The sequence below is a fragment of the Myxocyprinus asiaticus genome, chromosome 10, assembly GCF_019703515.2.
Source record: "Myxocyprinus asiaticus isolate MX2 ecotype Aquarium Trade chromosome 10, UBuf_Myxa_2, whole genome shotgun sequence".
NCBI lineage: Eukaryota > Metazoa > Chordata > Actinopteri > Cypriniformes > Catostomidae > Myxocyprinus > Myxocyprinus asiaticus.
Genome location: NC_059353.1, coordinates 34,087,501 through 34,108,725, shown reverse-complemented (window position 1 = coordinate 34,108,725; position 21,225 = coordinate 34,087,501). Strand labels below are relative to the sequence as shown.

General features: G+C 42.5%; 1 pseudogene; it reads left to right on the top strand.

The window, feature by feature from the left end:
• Positions 1–11,039: 11,039 nt before the first annotated feature.
• On the top strand, positions 11,040–12,352 carry LOC127447583 (putative nuclease HARBI1; annotated as a pseudogene).
• Positions 12,353–21,225: the final 8,873 nt, after the last annotated feature.

The window sequence follows — 21,225 nt, the reverse complement described above, 5'->3', positions numbered from 1 at the left end:
CGCAAGCCACGTGACTTAGCCATATGCTGACTGGGAGTTGGTCTATTATATATTATTTTTATTTTTAATAACTTTGTATGATTTTGTTACACCTGTGTATTCGTGTCCTATTGATAAATGTAATAAAAAAAAATTTTTTTAAATAAAGAGTTCTGTTGCTTTGGATAAAAGCAAATGATAAATTAATGTTTAAGAATCATGAACATGGCTTGGAGTGGACATAAATTTCTAATAGCTAAGATTTGGACACAAGGCGTCCCGACTGTAAGTCCGTCGGGACGTGGGACACAGCATGTAAAATCAGGACTGTCCCTGTAATTGGGACGTCTAGTCTATAAGTGCAATGTTAATTTCTCTCTTGCTGAGAGTGTACTGCCTCAGCCTGGATGAACATATAGTAAATATATTATTAACCCTTGTGCAACTTTAGGGACATTTTTGTTTTTTTTTCAATAATTTTGGCTGTACTGCCAACGGCATAAATTTTGCCAAAGGTGTGCATTTTTGGGGGAATTTTGATATTTCAACCTCAGTTCCTATAATACATTTATAAAACACTGTGTACACAAAATATTTACACTCAGGACCTTAAGGACATAAATGTCCCCATTGAAACCCATTAAAACTGCAATATTTGATCCCAGTGCCATTAAAGCTTAAAATCATGAATTCTATGATATTATGCTTTCATTCCGGAGCCCTGGCTTCAAAATGTTAATTTTTTCCACCAGATGGCTCCATTTTTCTCATGTTTAGCCTATGGAGCAAATACATGCTTTTTTCCTATTTTCTGTTTGCTGTATTATAGAGCACTGCAGGCCAACTGAATAAATGATGCAGCTAAAATTGTGTGGGTGTGTTGGTATGGATGTCGGGGTAGAGTGTGTTTTGTATGTGTGTATTGAGAAATTTGTGTGTGTGTGTGTGTAAAAACAACAGTGGCATTATGTAAATAAACTGGCATTTAAAGGGTTAAAATCCTGAAAATGAATGAATATTTGGTAGTGGTAAGTCAGTGAAAGTGGACAATAATATTAATATATATTTTTATGGCAGTTTTGAGACACGGATATTTTTGTCCTCTAAATATCTGCATTTAAGGTCCTGAGTGTGAGTTTTTTTATTTTTTTTTTATCTGACATTGCACAAAAAATAATAATGCATCAAAATCAACGTTGTTGCTAATCATTTACATACCCCAGACTGTGAATCCAAAAAAAAAAAAAAAAAAAAAAATCCCCTTAGCATTTGTATATGGAAAATAATTCTTTTTTTTTTTTTTTTTTTCATAAACAACAGTGGCATTATGTAAACAAACTGGCATTTAAAGGGTTAAAATCATTAAGCTTAATGAATATTTGGTTATGATCGGGACTGATGTTGGTTCAAAAATTGAACTCATTGAAAGTGGAAAATAATATTAATATATAATATTTTTATGGCAGTTTTTTGACGCAGACATTTTTGTCCTCTAAGGACCTCTGAGTAACATTTTTTTTTTTAGGCTCACAAGGGTTAAATGTCAAAAATTAACTTGTGTTAACTCATTAACTCGTGGGGCTTTTATACAAAGTGACACAACTTTTTTTAATTACATTTATCAATGGGACGCGGCACTACAGTCACTACAAAATCATACAATGTTATTAAAAATAATATATAATAGACCAACTCCCAGTCAGCATATGGCCAAGTGATGTGGCTTGCGATCTCTCACACCATTAGCGGCAACACCTCGCAACAACACCATGATGTGCGAAGCACCAATATTCTAATATATATGGCATTCATAGTTCACAGTTAGTGGTGGTTCGGGACAATATTTAATGAAAATTTAGACAAATTTGCAGAGCAATCCCAACTCTAATTCTAGCTGAAGGCAGTAGGCTACAGAAGACGGGCACGTTGACCAATCAGATGAAAGGGGCGTTTCAGTGCCGCTCACATATGCATATCAAATATTCAAGGCTTAAACTAATTTTTTTAAACACTGAAGGAAAACAAAAATTGAGCCATTTCCCCCTTTCTCTTTATTCCTTTTTAAATAGAAAATGAAATAGTCAACAGAAAATTAGTTTGTATCTGTTTATTCTATTCATCAATGTTAAAACCAATAAAGAAGAAACCGCATTTTTCGTTTTTCATTTTTGGGTTTTAAAAGTAAAAAAGAATGGACGCAAAAGAACACGGACCCCAGTGTAAGTGCCTAACTGTAAGCTTTTTTTTTTTTTTTTTAAGAAAAGGAGGGACGAGTCAAAATTTATTTTGTGGTAATCAACATTATACCACAAATGCTGTCGATTGAGCTGAACTTGTATTGAACCCGGAATATTCCTTTAAGTGCTTGTACTATGTAAAAAGTGCAGTGTAACTGTCTGAATGTGACACTTGTATGATTTAACTTCGTGCTCATGGGGAAAATGAACATTCAGAAAACGTGGTGCGTTTCACGTGTTGCGCGAAGACATATGCTTCTTTCAGCTCGTTGTTGAAAACGCATTTTTGCATTATATTGGGCATTTGCGTTAACTGTCAGGACGACATAGAGCGCGAGCACTAAACGCATGACGTCATTGCCATGGTAACCAGATACATTTCAGCTGATTTGCTGAAGACTAGAATGAATGTATTGTCAAATCAACGTGCGATGCAACAAAATGTATTTTCTTCTCTGCAAACCATACCAGAGACAATAGCGAGAAGGGCAATGAGGAGATTTAAAAAATTTTAATCAGTGACCCTACCAAAAACCGGTACTGTCCTTTGTAATAAACCGGGACGTCTGGTCACCCAATGTATAGTTAAATTATAAACAAAAAAATTCGATGCCCAAAAGAACTTCATATTTCATTGTGCATTTTATTGTGGAAAATTTTTTAAATAACATATTTTAAGCAGCTCGTCAATGCTTTTAAAATAGAAAAACAATAAATAGGTGCTGTCTATCTATTTTTCAGAGTTGCAGTCTGCTATAGCAATAAAACAAATTTTCCCCAACTATTTAAAAAGTTACAGTTAATTCATTAAGGGCCGGTTTAAGTTGACAACACTGCGTGGACCACAAGAGACTACAGATGCCTACATGAGTGGACAGGGTTAGGGAGTAACGAAATACATGTAACGGGAATACGTATTTAAAATACAAAATATAAGTAACTGTATTCCACAACAGTTACAATTTAAATCATTGGCATTTAGAATACAGTTACATTCAAAATGTATTTTGATTACTGAAGAGATTACTTTGCATTTTATTGTCATTTGTTTCATTTAATATTTAGTGCTTTCAGATGGAAAACATTTAAACATATAAATGATGCGATCCAAAGTGCATTTGAACAGCAGTGGAACACTTTCTTATGATGTGTTACATTCATACGAGCAGACAGAGAAGTATGTTTGAAGTAAGTTTGGAGCAGAAGAAATAGAAATAAACCTTGTGTAAATTGTCAGCTTTACGCTAAGCTAAAATGCTATTTCCAGCCACTTTACATGCACATGTTACCAGGCACGATCATATTTGTTTTATCAAGAAAATTCAAGTTGGATCATAATTTCTTTTTTTCTAGTAAGACCTTTGATATTAGGGCAAAAATCATATTTTTGATCATAAGTTTTGTATTGTTTTCCTGTAAAAATCCTTAAAACAAAATCAATTTGATTTATCTTGTTTTAGAAACAATACTGCATATGATATTTAGGTTTTTCAGAGAATGTATTTTTAACATGTGTATTTTGTCTTACTGTACTGGCAGAGTTTTTATAGACAAAACAAGTGAAAAAAATCTACCAGTGCTGAAGAAGTAATCCAAAGTATTTAGAATATGTTACTGACCTTGAGTAATCAAACGGAATATGTTACAAATGACATTTTACAGCATGTATTCTGTAATCTGTAGTGGAATACATTTCAAAAGTAACCCTCCCAACCCTGTGTGTGGATACATTATGCCAAAAAAGACTTAATAGCACATTATTAATAATATTTTTCTGAATTTGTATTTTTATATGTTGTTTTAGTAAACTATGAGAGACATGATGTGGGTGACTTGACTTAGTGAGGTACTTAATCACGACGAAACCACGATGCGAGCACCATCTTGGCTGCACAAACGTCGGATGCGATTTTACCAGTAGTCAGGTCCAATGCCTTGCGAAACTGCCTTGTAGTTTCTAGTACATTGGCTACATACCCATCTTTATGTGTTCGTCATGCAAGCCACCTTGGTAATCGAGGTTATACAGCAGTCTCTGTAGTAACATTCAAGCGTATTGGTTGACTGAGTGTGCCGCTCTGCAGGTATGTTTGCTCAACACGGTGAAACAAACTCTTGCTACGTCTATGACATCAGGGGGCTACAACTGCTTGCAGACAGAGGGTCCATTTACAGAGTGTTTCGTTATTTTTATTTTGTTTATTTTGTTCATTGCTTCACAAATCAAATGCCATTGACTCAGCTAGACTTTGTAAAAAAAATCCAGAGTCCCAAAGGCTCGAGTCCGAGTCAAGGTTGAGTAAAAATTCATCCGAGTTTGTGACAAGTCCAAGTCCAGTAAAATTGGACTCGTGACTTGGACTCAAGTCTTGCTAGATTGTTGTTTGGTGTGAAGTAACTAACCTTACTCTCTCTACCTAGTTGGGTTTCCATGGAGGATACTTCGTCTTTGCCCGCGTGATGGGAGCTAGATTGCCCTACCCTGCTGGGTGTTGTTCTGCAACTCTCTAAGCTTCAACGGAAGATTCCACGTATCTATTCCTGACTTCCACAACACACACACTCATTCTACGAACACACTCTTCATGGATTACCCCTTGTGCGGCCACAGCACACGCGCTTCTTTGAGATCCCCTCCCACTGCTGCAGCCGGTGCCGGGATCCTCGACGTTCACAGTGACTACTCATATTTATTGTAAATAAATCCTTTGAACTGTTCCTCTGCTCTTGGGTCTGTTTGTCTCACTTTTGCTTGTTACAGAACAATCTAGCGAAGTATGGATCCAGTAGAGGAAACCACGCTTCGCTCCGCCCTCTCTCAGCAGAGATCTTTGTTGAGACGTTAGCAGGATCAAATTTATGCATTCCTTTCACAATGTTCCCTGTTTTTCACGTTACAGCCCTCTACTTTCGAGGCGGTGAGGATCTTAACTGGACTGATAAGAGTACATTCGTAGCGATAAACGCCTCAACTCTAGACAGGCTCGTTGGGCATTATTTTTCACGCGATTTAATTTAATCCTGTCATATCGCCCAGGCTCTAAATACGTCAAGCCCGACTCCTTGTCTCGATGTTTTGATGTCGAGACCTCCACCATCCCACCGGATACCGTTCTACCTGCCACTCGCATGGGGGGCATGGTTTCCTGGGAGGTGGAGACTAAAGTCCGTATGTGCCCAGCGGACCAGTTATTTGTTCTGCGATCTGTTCGGACGCACATCCTACAGTGGGGTCACTCATCCATCGTCGCTTGTTATCCAGGGGCGACTCGCACCCAGACTCATTAGACAGCGATTCTGGTGGCCATCACTAGCGCAGGACGAGTGAGTTTGTCCTCTCGGTTTCACCCCCAGACAAAGTGCAAGCAGAGCGGGCGAATCAGGAGCTGGAAATGGCCCTGTGCTGTGTGGCCTCCTGTAATCCATCTTCTTGGAGTGATCATTTAGTCTGGGTCGAGTATGCCCACAACTCCTTGCAGTCATCGTCTACGGGGTTATCACCCTTCCAGTGCAGCCTCGGTTATTAGCCCCCTCTGTTTCCCGCACAAGAACCCGACATACAGGTTCCGTCTGCCCACGCCTTCATTCAGAGGTGCCAATTTACCTGGAAAGCTGCCAGAGAAGCCCTCATATGGACTGGCGCTCACGTTAAGAGGTCGGGAGACTGGCACTGGTATAAGCCCCCAGCTTAAATGTGTGGGCAAAAGGTTGTCCTCTAAGGATATCCCGCTCCGACTCCCCTCACATAAGCTGGGTCCCAAGTTTATCAGGCCATTTCCCATCGCCAAGGTGGTCTGTCTCAAACTACCTCCTCCCCTTAAACGTATTCACCCCGTTTTCCATGTCTCCAAAATTAAACCCATTTTACATTTTGAGTTACACCCTGCCACACCCGTCCCACCTCCTCCGCATCTTGTTGAGTGTTCTTCGGCGTATACAGTCAGGAAACTGATTGACATCAGGTGGAGGGGCAGAGGGTTCCAGTACCTGGTTGACTGAGAGGGTTATGGACCTGAGGAGAGATGTTGGGTCCCGGTTCGTGAAATCCTGGACCATGGTAGATCAGTTTCACATCCGGCAAGGTAATTCTGGAGGATGGGTCATGGTCACAGCTCTGGTGAGTTTGTCGGTTTGTTTTGTATGTTTTGTTATTTTCTCTCCCTCATGTCTCGCAGGCGCGGCCAGCATGCATGATCAGTGTTTGAGTGTAAGAAAATGTAACTGGTTTTGTTTCCCTTCAGAAATTCCAAGAGATGACTGGATTTAAATCAATAAGAACCTGGTGAAAGGAGTTCCAACTCAGTCATGTCAGAATAATTTACCCACATAAATTAGGTGTTAACTTTTTACTTTTTATAGATGTTATAGATAACCTTACTGTTGTGAGTACCAGAAAATTTGCATCTGCATCCAACTCCAAATCAGTGCCCTACTGTAGAATGAGCATTTCAGTGGGACAAAATATGCAATATTATTGGTCTTTTCTCTCATTTTTTTTAAATATAATAAAAATATCACATTATTATTTCCTGTCTTTGCATTTTCATTTTATAGGCCCCAGATATAGCCCTCCATCTGCTTGAATTCAAGAAAGGTTTGGTGTCACATTCATGATGTGTATTCCTGCTGAATGTATTAACAAAACTGTAAAATGAATTACAAATATATATATATATATATATATATATATATATATATATATATATATATATATATATTTTTTTTTTTTTTTTTTTTTTTTTTTTGATAACACAAAGACACTGTTTTCAAATGATGTCACATAATTTGGGGGGTGGGGACGGCTGGGGTAAGGGAATGAAGTAGGGGGGCGTTCATCCAAAACAGGTTGAGAACCACTGCTCTATCTTCTAAAAATCTTAATTTGTGTTCTGCTGAAGAAAGACAGTCATACGCATCTGGGATGGCATCAGGGTAAGTGAATAATGAGAGAATTTTCATTTTGGGGTGAACTAGTCTTTAAGAAGACAAATGACACCTGTCAAATTCAGAAATCATCAGTGTCAGCTGTGAGACAGAGAATCCTTATATGGGGTGTATTTATTTGCAGGTCCAGTTTAGCTGGAACTTATTACAGCAGCAGGTGCGAAATGTCAGCAGTCAAAGCCTGAATGTAGGTCTGCTGTGTGAAGGCCATAGAGCTCTAAACAAGAGCCCAGTACGGTTCTCAAAGCCTTAACAAATGATGCTATTTACTGTGACAAGGTCTTTTGCTGATGACACACCGGAGAGAAATGTTCTGCTGAACAGTGCAGCTGTTAATGCAGATATTCTTAATGGTTGTCTGCCACTGAGCATTGTGTTTGAATGATGACTAATTAAATGTACTAAAACTGCAATTGCTCTTGAAGTAGATGACTAGCTGTGTGGCTGTAATGTATTACCTTATTATTTTTGTTCATCATCAAGTAACTGGATGAAATCAGTCAATGTATGTCCCCAATTTTAAGGAGCCATTGGTCAGTGGCACATTTCTCAGATTACACACAGCCGAAAAGACCAATTTAGACAAGCATAAATTTCCGCAGTGGTCCAAGCTGGTTTATTCTGGTTAGTGGTGGTTTGGTGATGTTCTAATCCTGGCCATATAGAAATTTGATATGTGACGATATATGGAAAGCACATACTGTATATAATATGTATGTTCATGAATTGTTTTCACTGATATCAAAGAGTCACATGCTTGTACTTACAGTATTCAACACATTTCAAAATAGAATTTGCAATTTTCATACAGTATATGTAACATACAATTTTCCAAACTGTAGTGGAATTTGAATATATACATGTATGCCCAAATATATGAACTATAATATTATATCCATATAATATATATGCTATATATATATGGCCATAAATAAAATTTAACTAGTGGACCAGCATAGCCATGCTGTTTACCAGCATAAAAAATGCTGGTCAGCCAGCTCTCAAAAGTATCCAAGAATCCAACATTAGGGTGAGTAAATAATGATTATAAATCATTTTTATTATGAGTGAACAATTCCTATAAAGGAATATTACAGGTTCAATACAAGTTAAGCTCAATTGACAGCATTTGTGGCATAAAATTGATTTCCAAAACAAAAATTCATTTAGCCTTCTCTTTAAAAAATTATTATTTTTTAAATCTGGGGTCCAGTGAGGCACTTACAATGGAAGTGATTGGTGGCCAATCCGTAAACTTAAAAATACATAAACGTTATGCATGTTAACATGATTTTAGTGTGATAAAGTAGTTTACTAACCTTTTCTGAGTAAAGTTATAGCCAATTTTACAACTTCATTGCCATGATGATGTAACATCAACAAACCCTAAAATGACTGTAACAATGACCGTTTTAACAATTTTACTGCTAAAATAATACATGAGTTTTAACAGAAGATGTAAGTGCTTTCATAAAATTACAAGCTTCACATTTCTGCTTTAAACCCTCCAAAAAATTGGCCTCATTCACTTCCATTGTAAGTGTCTCACTGTTACTTTATTTATTGATTTATTGATTTATTTATTTTAAAGAAAAGGACAGACAAGTCAAAATTATTATTTTTTTTTTTTTGTGGTAGTCAACATTATGCCATGCTGTAGATTGAAATGAACTTGAATTGAACATGGAATATTTCTTTAAAAATGAATAATGGTTGCCTTCTCAGTAATTTTTTGTCTTATTTGATCCAGGCATAAAGGAATATTAATGGTGCTTTATGTTAGCAAGGAGCAAACAGTTAATCCCAGCTGTGCATCTTCTGTTAGTTTCCCAAAACATAGTAGGCCTATTTGTTATTATTAATTGAGACTTGCTGAAATTAGACTGAATTGCAGGAGCAGCAATTAAATTTGAGTTGAAACTTTATGTTGGGGGACTGCCAGCACCGTTCTCCTACACAAATTGCTCTCTGAGTTGCTATGGAAACTGCTCTCCTTTCTTTCCCCTTTTTCTATCTCTGTTTTTTTCTTAGATTATGGTGTCTTTTTTACCCACATCTGGGTTGGCAGCAAAGACTGTGATAGGGAAAACAGGAAAACAGGAATGAATATCAGTCAAAGGCCACATCATTGGCCTGACTGTTTTGCTGATCTTGTCTCTGTTCTCCAGAAGCCCTTGTTTCCACCGACAAGGTGTAAACCACTTGGGGTGCTCTGACATTTCTGCATAAAATCACCAGACTAGTGCAGGAAATGTCCCCTGAAACACACACAATAGAGAGCACTTGACATTTTGCTTTTATGTTCTGCATGATCTATCAAAATTCGATTCTACCAGACCAGGCTGCCACACAGTTCTTTCGGGCAGTTAACATCACAAAGAGAGTCAGAATACAAGGTGACCTTTTGTTACCAGCATTGTATTCCCATTGCAAATGTTTTCAGGTCTTTTACATGTGTTATTTTGCATAACATGTATGCAATATAATCCTAAGTATTTCACACAGTTTGTGCTACAGACATGAATGATACTTCAAATTTTGCAGCTTGCTATGCAACCCCATAGAGAGGACTGAGAACACCCTAGCAACCTCTTTGTACCCACTGTGTCGACACCTTAACAACTGCATAATAATGTGCTAAAAACCACTCAGAACACCTTAGCAACACCCTTGTATCATGATGGAAATCTTGCATGGACAAGCACCATATATTTTAAATTTTTAACAGAAAATGTAAAGTCTGATACTATTCTTCTGTTTGTTATCAGACTTTTAGTTTTTTGTTTTTAAGTCTTTATGAAAATCCTAATGACAATACAGATGCATTTAAGAAAGATTTTTTAAGAGTTAATTTTTTTGGGGGGGGGTGGGGAGGGGGGGGCTGGGTAGCTCAGCGAGTATTGATGCTGACTACCACCCCTGGAGTCGTGAGTTCAAATCCAGGGCATACTGAGTGACTCCAGCCAGGTCCCCTAAGCAACCAAATTGGCCCGGTTGCTAGGGAGGGTAGAGTCACATGGGGTAACCTCTTCTGGTTACAATTAGGGGTTCTCGCTCTCAGTGGGATGCATGGTAATTTGTGCATGGATCGTGGAGGGTAGCATGAGCCTCCACATCCTGTGACTCTCCATGGTGTCATGCACAGCGAGCCACATGATAAGATGCACTGTCTCAGAAGCAGAGGTAACTGAGATCTCCACCACCCGGATTGAGGTGAGCAACTACGCCACCACGTAACAATACCAAGCCCTAATTTTAAGTTAATTTCTAACCCAGTGTAAATATCAGTTAGCAAGTTAAGACTTTCTAAAAAACTACCTGAGAGCAGAAATGTCTCAGGATAGACTGATCAACCAGACACTCTTCTCATTTCAGAGATGTTATGGTGACTTTGCCAACAAGAAAACTCGTAAATTTATGTATGTTAAACAAACATATATTTAAATAATACATAATTTATTCTGTTAGTAGGCTTTTTTTTTTTTTTTTAATAATGTATTGCTTCAGTACATTGATATTCAATACAATATTGATTCAAATAATATGTGCGTTTTTAAACATTTATACTGGATATTATGGTGGCATAGTGGGCTAAAGCACACAACTTGTAAGCAGAAGGTTGTTGGTTCAATCCCCACAGCCACCACCATTGTGTCTTTGAGCAAGGCACTTAACTCCAGGGGTCCATTCTTCGTACGTCGCTAACTCACTTAGCTGGATTTGATTATTGACGATTTGTCATGATCTTGGATTGTTAGGTTCTTCGACACTTATCCTGGACTTGCTGTCATAGCAACAGGTCCGTAAGCTTAAACCTGCTCGGGAGCAGGCTTATTTCAGCTTTATAAGCTGAGGTGATATGGGAAGTCTGTAACAGCCATGTCTTGTCCGTTTTTACAACAGCAACCTGTTGCGGAAGGTGCAAGAATAATTCGCAGAGCTTTTCGAATTAATCACGTATTGCGCAGCGCGATACTATACTTTTTGAGAGATATCGGTTTTCTCGTGAGGGTGTCATTTACATCATGAATTTGTTGGAACCACATATTAAATGTTCGACTCATTGGAGTCGGGCTTTAACCACAGCACAAACTGTGTGCATTGCCCTGAGATTCTTTGCGAGTGGCACTTTCCTTTACACTATTGGAGATGCAGAGAACTTGGTGAAAAGTGCTGTCTGTCGTGCCATTCGCAAAGTTTACCTGGCGCTCAAGCAGTTTTTAGGGGTTTTTGTGGTATTTCCAAGCCACTTAATGCCCCAGTTTGTAAAACAGAATTTTTTCGCCATTGCAGGTACATTAAAAATAGTTAATGAAGATCATGCAATCATGACCATGCCAATAAGTATGGCTAATGTGTCCCCCAGGCTTCCCTAATGTGATTGGTGCCATAGACTGCACACACATCTCCATCAAGGCCCCACCAGGCCCCAATGAAAGGGATTTTGTGAAACGAAAGGGGGTTCACAGTGTAAATGTGCAGGTAAATTACTATTAGGATTCTTAATATTCCAGATTAGTAATATTATATCAAATTAAAAAAAGGAATGTTATAAAAAATATACAGTTGACTGATTAAAATCTCTTAGATGGTGTATGACTCTTTGTGCCATATCACAAATGTGGAAACAAAATGGCCTGGATCTCTGCATGACTCAAGAATTTTCAGAGAGTCACATTTATTGCACATTATTTGAACGTGGCAAGGGAAAATATAGATGTCAAGGTTACTGTATTACATACACTTATGCTGGGCCTAACAGAACTGCATTTTTCCATTATACAGGTGATTATGACGGGATCCTGCTTGGAGACAGGGGCTATGCCTGCAGGCAGTATTTTATGACGCCATTCCCTGACCCAAACCCCGGACCACAAACCCGTTACAATGCAGCTCTAGCCAGGACAAGGGCACGCATTGAAATGACCTTTGGGCAACTAAAGGGAAGATTTCAGTGTCTGAAAAGTTTGAGGGTTGCACCTGACAGGGCCTGCGACATTATTGATGCATGTGACATATTACACACCATTGCTACCATCAGAAAGGAGAGGACCCCTGTGGTGGAGGTGCAGCCTCTGATGATCACCTCCAGCCAGTGCACTTGGACCAACCTAGTGGCAGAGCTGCACAAGACAGAATTGTGGAACACCATTTTTGATCAGTTTAATAAAAGACAAGACAAATATGTTTAGTCCCTTGAGAGTTTTATTTCAATTATTCTTTGTAAAGAAAAGTAATCAGTAATCAGTCATCTTTTGCCTGCAATAAGAGATATTGTTATGTAAGGTCAGCAATAGTACTCTGTGTAAAATGGTGTATTAGCACTTACTCTGAAGTTCCTTTTGAAGCAGCTCTATCTCTAGTGCCAGTTTCTTCTTCTTCAAGTGGTCAAGTTCTATTTCTCCCCTTAATTTTTGTTTTTTTAGGGAAAAATACTCTATTTTGTGTTGAAGACTCTGTTTATATAGGGAACGGATGTCACCTTGTGCCATTTGTGGACAAAACAATGAACAATACATGCCTCATGCAACGAAAATAAAAAGGAAAAGTACAACACCTCCCACCTCTGTATCACTTCTCTGTGCAGACTCTTCTGTGGGCCTTTCTGTGGGTCTTTCTGTGGATGTGGACTCCTGTAACTCATATTGCAGTCAGAAATAATAGGTACATGAGTATATATAAATTAAGTCAAGTTATTTATGCACTTAAAGGTACTTCTTCCAAAGGACAGTCATCTGAGAGGGTTTCTTCACTGTCCTGTGCAATGGAAAAAAATGGGCTTGCACTTTCTTCCCTTTTGATGTAAAAAGTTAGAAAAAGTCCACTTACTGCACATGCTTCAGCCAGCACTTGCTTGGGAACGGGTAAAAGTGTTGGTGTATTATGTAAAACTGCACAAAAGGGGAAAACCCAATGTCATTACAATGAACCACTGTAAAAAATGTGATCAATAACTCATGGCAACATATTTTTACATTAACTCTAAATAAGTTAGAGTTAATAGTTCATTTTAAGTTAAAGCAATTCATCACTAATCAAGATTTAACATAGTTGAAATGACTGTAACAGCCATTTGGATTATACTTAATTTAATGCAGCAACAAATTATTTTACAGTGTACTAAGAGAATTGAAAGCTCATTTACCAGTAATGAAGGTGTTGCTGCTACTGGTCACTGGATGTGGGTCTAAGGAAGAGCTTCCCCCAGGGATGCCCTCCACAATGGGTCGGTTCACATTCAACCCAAGGGCCAGCTCTTCTGCCGGGGTATAACGTGGGGGTACAGGACCACCACCTGTTTTTGTTTTTGTTCAGCCTTTTTCTTGGTTGCTGTTATAAACAGACAAACACATCGTTGAACAATGTCTTTTTAAAAGAGACTAAGAAAAGTATAAGAAGTAAAGATTACCATTTTGTAGAATATTCTTGAATTTCACTTTTACTTGTTCCCATGTTCTAGTGGGTCCCGTGGTGGCTCTGACATTAAAGATGATAAACAAAGTAATTATGAAATATATACTGTAATAAGTGATAAAGATATCTAACATGGTCACCACTTACGCATTTAATTTGTCTGCTACTTTTTGCCAGCCCTCTCTCCTGGCTTTTGCAGACTTTGAGGTGTTCCCTGGTGTTTTAATTAAACCTTCAAATTCCACATAACCTTCAGGCAATAGCTCTTGCTCTGTTGTGGAGAAAAACTGGGCATGCTCTTTGGCCATGGTGAGCAGCCAATAGCAGCGTTGCTGATCAAGGTTTCTACTATCGATACATATCCCCTTTTAAACCAACGCATGAACGCGCAATTATCCCAGACAACTCAATCCAGCGAACTAATCATAAACAACAGGTGTGTTCGAAGAACCTAATTAGCCAGATCATGATTAGCACGATGATGTCATCTTGGATGTGTCATTTGATCTCGGATGTAATAAGCTAGGTACGAAGAATGGACCCCAGGTTGCTCTGGGGGTATTGTCCCTGTAATAAATGTAAGTTGCTTTGGATAAAAGCATCTGCCAAATGCATAAATGTAAATATTATCCCCACTACAAACAGGTACAGGGTCAGGGGGCCCTAACATAGTTCCTGGGGCCCAAAATGTGATGCTATGCCCCTGTCTACTAACACATATTAATGAACACAACTGAATCATGGGAGAAACGTGTGACATTGTTAGAAGGAATTCTGATTATTTTGATGTGACAGATGATGTGCCCTGGATCTGTAAGCTTTGTGAAAACCAATTTGCTGGGATAAATACACCAGTGCTTGCCACTCTCTCTATGCCACAGCTATGGTTCAAATTAAAGCAGTGAGCAGAAATTATCTCAGAGGACTTGCACTTTTTCCAGCTGTAAGTGTTTATTAATTAATGCAAAGATTTCTCTTTGTTTTATAGAAGTACATTGTATGTCTATGTGTTTTGTTTTTTTTCTGGTTTCTGTCTGGTGTGTCTGAACGAAGAAAAATTATTAAACAATAACCGCAATAACAATGTACAAATGGAAAACTCAGTGCCTTGCTTTGCCTGTTCAATACAAATTCGCCATCAAAGAGCTGATCTTCTAAAGCTGAATAGTGACAGAGTGGAAATGTGTAAGATTAAACATGTTACAGATTATTTTGAAGAAGAGAAGTTTTCTCTTTGCCGTCTTTCCCTTACTTTGAAGCGTTTGACGGCACCTGTGACTTTTACCTTTGGTCCTGGACAGTGATGATGCATCCTCAAAAAGCCTAGGCGCTGCACCATTGTGATCCATGTGTTTTCACAGGCTAGTGTGTTGTCATACACCATCCTGTGAACACTAGCACACATCTATTCTCTACATACTGCCATCTATTAGCCTACTAACTCTTCACTGGTGCAAAGAGTTTTCATAAAAATAAACATTTAAAGGGATAGTTCACTGAAGATAATGAAAATTCTGTCATCATTTACTCACCCATCTTGTTGTTCCTAACCCATATGATTTTCTATCTTTTGTGGAACACAAAAGAAGATGTAAGGCAGAATGTTAGGGACTGAGGGACTGACTGAGGAATTCTTCATAGTTAAGCTAGTTAAGAAGCCTGGGGGTAACACCAGCATCTATTAAAAAACACAACACATGCTGGTGTTTTCAACAGAGGCTACACTCCAGTCTACACTTCAGATTATAACAGGAGCATTCTAGGTGTGTCGCTGCAATAAGATCTCAATGGTAAGATGATGTCATATTGTTTCACAGCACATTGAATTGTTAACATGTGTTACACCACTCACTTTCTGATCATTAAAGTTCAAGCATTAGACATGAAACCGTTAGTGAATAAAACTTCACATACGCTGTTGCTGCCTTCCAACGAATTTGCCTGAAAACATTGAGTTAAAATGACAGGAAAACCAAGAAAATCAACCAAACTTACAAACAAATGAAAGAAAAGTAATTATATTTTACAACATTTAATATTTAGAGAAGAGCTGAACTCTAATGCTTCCAGGTGAGTCCGCCGGCTCGTCTCACGGCGAGTTCGACCTCTTATTCGGAACCCGCGAAAGTGATGAGCTCTCGAGCGCAGCATCGGAGAGCGGGCTCATCCAGTTGGACGCAGAAGCCTCAGCTGGGCTCCTCCCTTCGGGTGCGGTCGCCCGGTCACAGGCTGACGCGGAGATGATGACATGCTTTCCCGGGCAGCCGCTCAAAGCCACACCCCGCCCCCATTCCTTTTCACGACAAGGTCGTGGGAGGCACTTTTTACTGCCCGGTCCCAATCTTTTCAGCTTCTCCGCCCTCACAACCTTCGATGGTGGGGCGGCCAAGGGCTATTCGGCAATCCCCCGGTGGATAAATCATTTGTGGTGCACCTATGCCCGCAGAGCGCCGCCACCTGGCGCGGGTGCCCAAAGCCCCCGTCCAAGGCCTGTAGGTTTACGTCGTCTCTGATGGCCCAGGCCTACGGTGCCGCTAGACAAGTCGCCTCCACCCTGCACGCCATGGCTCTCCTGCAAGTCCGCCAAGGCGCTAAAGGAACTGCACGAGGGTAGTTCCGCCCCCAGATTGATGCAGGAACTGCGCTCGGCGACTGACATCGCTCTCCGATCGATGGAGGTCACGGCGTGGTCTCTCAGGCGGACGATGTCCACATTAGTGGTCTAAGAGCGCCACCTTTGGCTCAACCTGGTCGAGATGGGTGATGCCGACAGGACACGGTTCCTTGCTGCCCCCATCTCCCAGGCTGGCCTATTCGGCGACACCGTCAAGAACTTTGCCCAGCAGTTCTCGACGGTGGAGCAGAAGATGGAGGCTATCTGGCATATCCTGCCCCAGCACGGCTCATGATCCCGCACCCCGTCTGCTCATCGCCAAGGGCGTCCCCTTGCGGTGACTGCACCAGCTCCGCCACAGCCCGCCCCTTCGGCCCGGCCCCGGCGTGGAGCCCACCACAGGAAGCAGACGCCACCCGTCTCGTGGCCACCGAGAACCCGTGAAAGGCTTCAAAGCGCCCTTGAGACGGGCGACCCAGGGACAACAAAACCCGCTGCTCTGGAGCTGGTAAGCAGACCTCTCCATCCCCCGGTCGAAGGCCGGGAGGAGAATCTTTTTGTTACCATTGCATTTAATTGTGCTGCATGCCCAAGTGGCTGCAGTACCCAAGAGTTCAGCAAGAGCGGTTTCCTTGTTCCCTGGGTCACGTATCCGATGTGCACGGCCGTCATCACGACCACCGTCCACCACTCTATTTGGCAGGTTTGGCACTCCAGCGGCAGTCTCCCGCCCCTGAGCACCCAGCTGTGGCACAAATCCGCCCCCGATGTGACAGTCTCCACAGGTCACGAGGACAGGCCTCTTCCTCCCCTGTCCCAGGCTGTTCCGGGGGTGGTCACAAGGAGCCAGGTAAGTGCTTTGATGTCCCTAGACTCAGCACGGCCACGACATGGTGTGGCACCTCGAGCTCCGCCCCGCCACAAGGCCCCACCTGCTGGTACGTCCGACGACGTTGTCCCTTTGTTCCCCCTTGCGTGGAAATTGGACCTGGCGTCCGCCCAGGTTCAGCGGTATCCACTTCACCTTGGTGAAGGATGAAAATGCTGCTACCTTGCGCGCAGAGATCGCTACCCTCCTATGGAAGGGTGCGATAGAACCTGTCCCTCCAGCCGAGATGAAGAAGGGGTTTTACAGCCCCTACTTCATCGTACCGAAAAAAGCGGTGGGTTGCGGCCAATCTTGGACCTGCGAGTACTGAACTGGGCTTTACACAGACTCCCATTCAAGATGCTGACGCAAAAACGGATTCTGGCGAGCGTCCGGCATCAAGATTGGTTCGCGGCAGTAGACCTGAAGGACGCGTACTTCCACGTCTCGATTCTACCTCGACACAGATCAGTACAAGGTCCTCCCTTTCGGCCTGTCCTTGTCTCCTCGCATCTTCATGAAAGTCGCAGAGGCAGCCCTTGCCCCGTTAAGGGAAGTGGGCATTCGCGTTCTCAACTATCTCGACGATTGGCTAATCCTAGCTCATTCTCGGGACATGTTGTGTGCACACAGGGACTTGGTGCTCTCACACCTCTGCCGACTAGGGCTTCAGGTCAACTGGGAAAAGAGCAAGCTCCTTCCGGTTCAGAGCATCTCTTTCCTTGGTTTGGAGTTGGACTCTTTGACAGCGCGCCTCACGAACGAGCGCGCACAGTCAGTGCTGGCCTGTTTGAAGGCGTTCAAACAAAAAACAGCGGTTCCACTGAAACTCTTTCAGAGGCTCCTGGAGCATATGGCATCCTCAGCGGTGGCCACCCTGCTCGGGTTGATGCATATGAGACCACTTCAGCACTGGCTTCAGACTAGTCCCGAGATGGGCATGGCGCTGCGGGACACATCGTGTGGTCATCACACCGGTCTGTCACCATCTTTTCAGCCTTTGGACCTACCTCTCGTTTCTACGGGTAGGTGTTCCCCTAGAACTGGTCTCCAGGCGCGTCGTGGTCACGACGGATGCCTCCAAAATGGGCTGGGGCTCTGTTTGCAATGTGCTCTGTTTGCACGCAGCTGCCGGCTTGTGGACGGGCCCGCGACTGCATTGGCACATCAACTGCCTCGAGTTGTTGGCAATTCTGCTCGCCCTGTGGAGGTTTCGGCCATTGATCCAGGGCAAGCACGTGTTAGTTCGGACAGACAACACGGCAACGGTAGCATATGTCAACCACCAAGGCGGTCTGTGCTCTCATTGTATGTCACAACTCACCCACCATCTCCTCCTCTGGAGTCAGCAGCACTTTAAGTCGCTGCGAGCCACTCACATCCCAGGCAACCTCAACACTACAGCGGACGCGCTGTCACGGCAGGTTACCCTCAGGGAGAGTGGAGACTCCACCCTCAGGTGGTCCAGCTGATTTGGAGTCAATTCAGACAGGCACAGGTGCACCTGTTCCCCTTCCAAGAATCCTGCCACGGCCCCCTGACCTGCACAAATATGCATTTCCCCCAGTGAGCCTACTTGCACAGACCCTGTGCAAGGTCAGGGAGGACGAGGAGCAGGTTGTCCTGGTAGCACCCTACTGGCCCACCCAGACATGGTTCTCGGACCTCACACTCCTCGCGACAGCCCCCCGGCGAATTCCCCTGAGGAAGGACCTTCTTTCTCAGGGATGGGGTACCATCTGGCACCCGTGACCAGACCTCTGGAATCTCCATGTCTGGCCCCTGGACAGGACGTGGAAGACCTAAGCGGTCTACCACCCGCGGTGGTAGACACGATCACTCAGGCTAGGGCCCCCTCTACGAGGCGCCTGTATACTTTTAAGTGGTGTCTGTTCGCTAAGTGGTGTTCTTCCCGACGGGAAGACCCCCAGAGATGCGCAGTCGGATCAGTGCTTTCCTTCCTGCAGGAGAGATTGGAAGGGCGGCTGTCCCCTTCCACCTTGAAAGTGTACGTTGCCACCATAGCAGCACACCATGTCGCAGTCGACGGTATGTCCTTAGGGAAGCATGATCTGATCATCAGGTTTCTGAGAGGCGCCAGGAGGCTGAATCCCTCCAGACTGTGCCTCATTCCCTCATGGGACCTCTCTGTATTTCTTCAGGGTCTACAGAGAGCCCCCTTTGAGCCTTTGCAGTCAGCTGAGTTTAAGGCACTCTCTTTGAAGACTGCCCTCCTGACTGCGCTCACTTCCATCAAGAGGGTAGGAGACCTGCAAGTGTTCTCTGTCAGCGAAACGTGCCTGGAGTTCGATCCAGCTACTCTCACGTGATCCTGAGACCCCGACCGGGCTATGTGCCCAAGGTTCCCACGACCCCTTTTAGGGATCAGGTGGTGAACCTGTGAGCGCTGCCCCAGTAGGAGGCAGACCCAGCCCTACCAGGGGTATAGCGGCCTCCTGGGACCTGGCCAGGGGTGCCTCTCTAACAGACATTTGCAGAGCAGCAGGCTGGGCAACACCCAACACCTTTGCAAGGTTCTACAACCTCCGGGTGGAACCGGTTTTGTCCCAGGTAGTGGCATGCAATACAAGCTGATAAGCCCGGGATAGCTGGCCGGGTGTATCGCTTGCACATAGCGCCTTCCACCTCTTTGAGATGAAGACGTGTGCCATTAATTCCCAGTAGTGTTCACAAACTATGTTCCCTGGTTGACTTCCTCCAAGCCCTGTGGCAGTCGAGTTTTTGGAGAGACTCGCTGCCGGCCCAGTACACGTGCTAACTAAGAGCCCTGTTCTGGAGTAGGTGCTCCGCATGTGGTGGTTCCCTTTAAGGCAAACCCCATGCGATGTATATCTTCCGCTAATTCATTTCCCTGTTGGCAAACTGCGTCTTCCTTGGGCAGAGCCCCTCTGCCCCAGTCTCCATGTTTGTAGTAACTCCTCCCCCATTGGGTAGGATCTACCTTGAGACTCTCCACATGGTCGGTAAGACAAGAGTGACCCCTAGTGTCACTACATCAACACAACGTCTCGTTCCCTCCATCAGGGAACGGAGGTTACACAAGTAACCATGATGTTTTCTTCTATCGCATGCATGGTAAGATCTTTAACAAGGTAAGTCTTAGCCAGATCTGGCACTGGCACACATAGCTATCTTAGGTCATTAGTTTACATAAATCCACACATAGCTAGGCTGTCAACTCTGAGCTTTCCTGATCCAGTTACACATTATGAGTCAGGTCACTAGTTGTTTTAAGCCATTCAGCCAAGCTGGCGCACATAGAGATTTAGTTCATTAGTGGTATGCCATTTGGACAGGCTGGCCAGGCACACTTAGCTTATATACTGTACACTCTGTGCACATAGCTTTAGGAGCAGCAGTGTTACACAAGTCTTAGTGGTAGATCTGCATTTAAATTGCTCAGTTTTGCAGATAAGCCAGTTGCACTGCAGTGTGCTGCAAGAGTTTTTTCTCTAAAACCCTCCATGTCTAGATCTACTACGTGATGATTGTGTATGTCTAATTTTGCAGCTGCAACATGTCTTGTGTTCTAAATTCCCTATGTGTATACTGGGAGGACGTTTATTATGAAACTTTTATGTTGTTATGATGCTGGTTGACGACAGTCTCCACTATTCCACTATTGTGGTTTCCTTTCACTTTCACTTTCGTTTGCTCCAACATTTCAGGTGTTAATGTGCATGACTGAATGTACGTTTATTCAGTTATACACAGTTATAAGTGAGGTATGCTCATTATGTAGTTGTGCTTAAATACTAAGCTTGTGTTACTGAAATTTATGTTGTTCATGATGATTGTAATATGCATAACGTATGGTGATTCACGTGCATACATTCGCTGTTATTAACCCTTTCCTCGCCATGATGGTTCACATATATTGTGTCAGTAACAAGTTGTTGTTTACGTTTATGTTATCAGATATACACTGATGTATATTTTATTCTGTTTATTTCAGAAAGACCACACTTAATACCACATTTAATGCCACGGTTGATATCACCTTTGTGATCACATCACCAAAGCTGTACCATATGCAGTCCAAATTGGACCATTGTTGAGGCATCCATCCAATGCTTCTTGCCACCATTGGCTCACATCTGTGCTAGATATCTCCTCTGTGCACTACTCAGAGCCTCTGTGATGCCAAA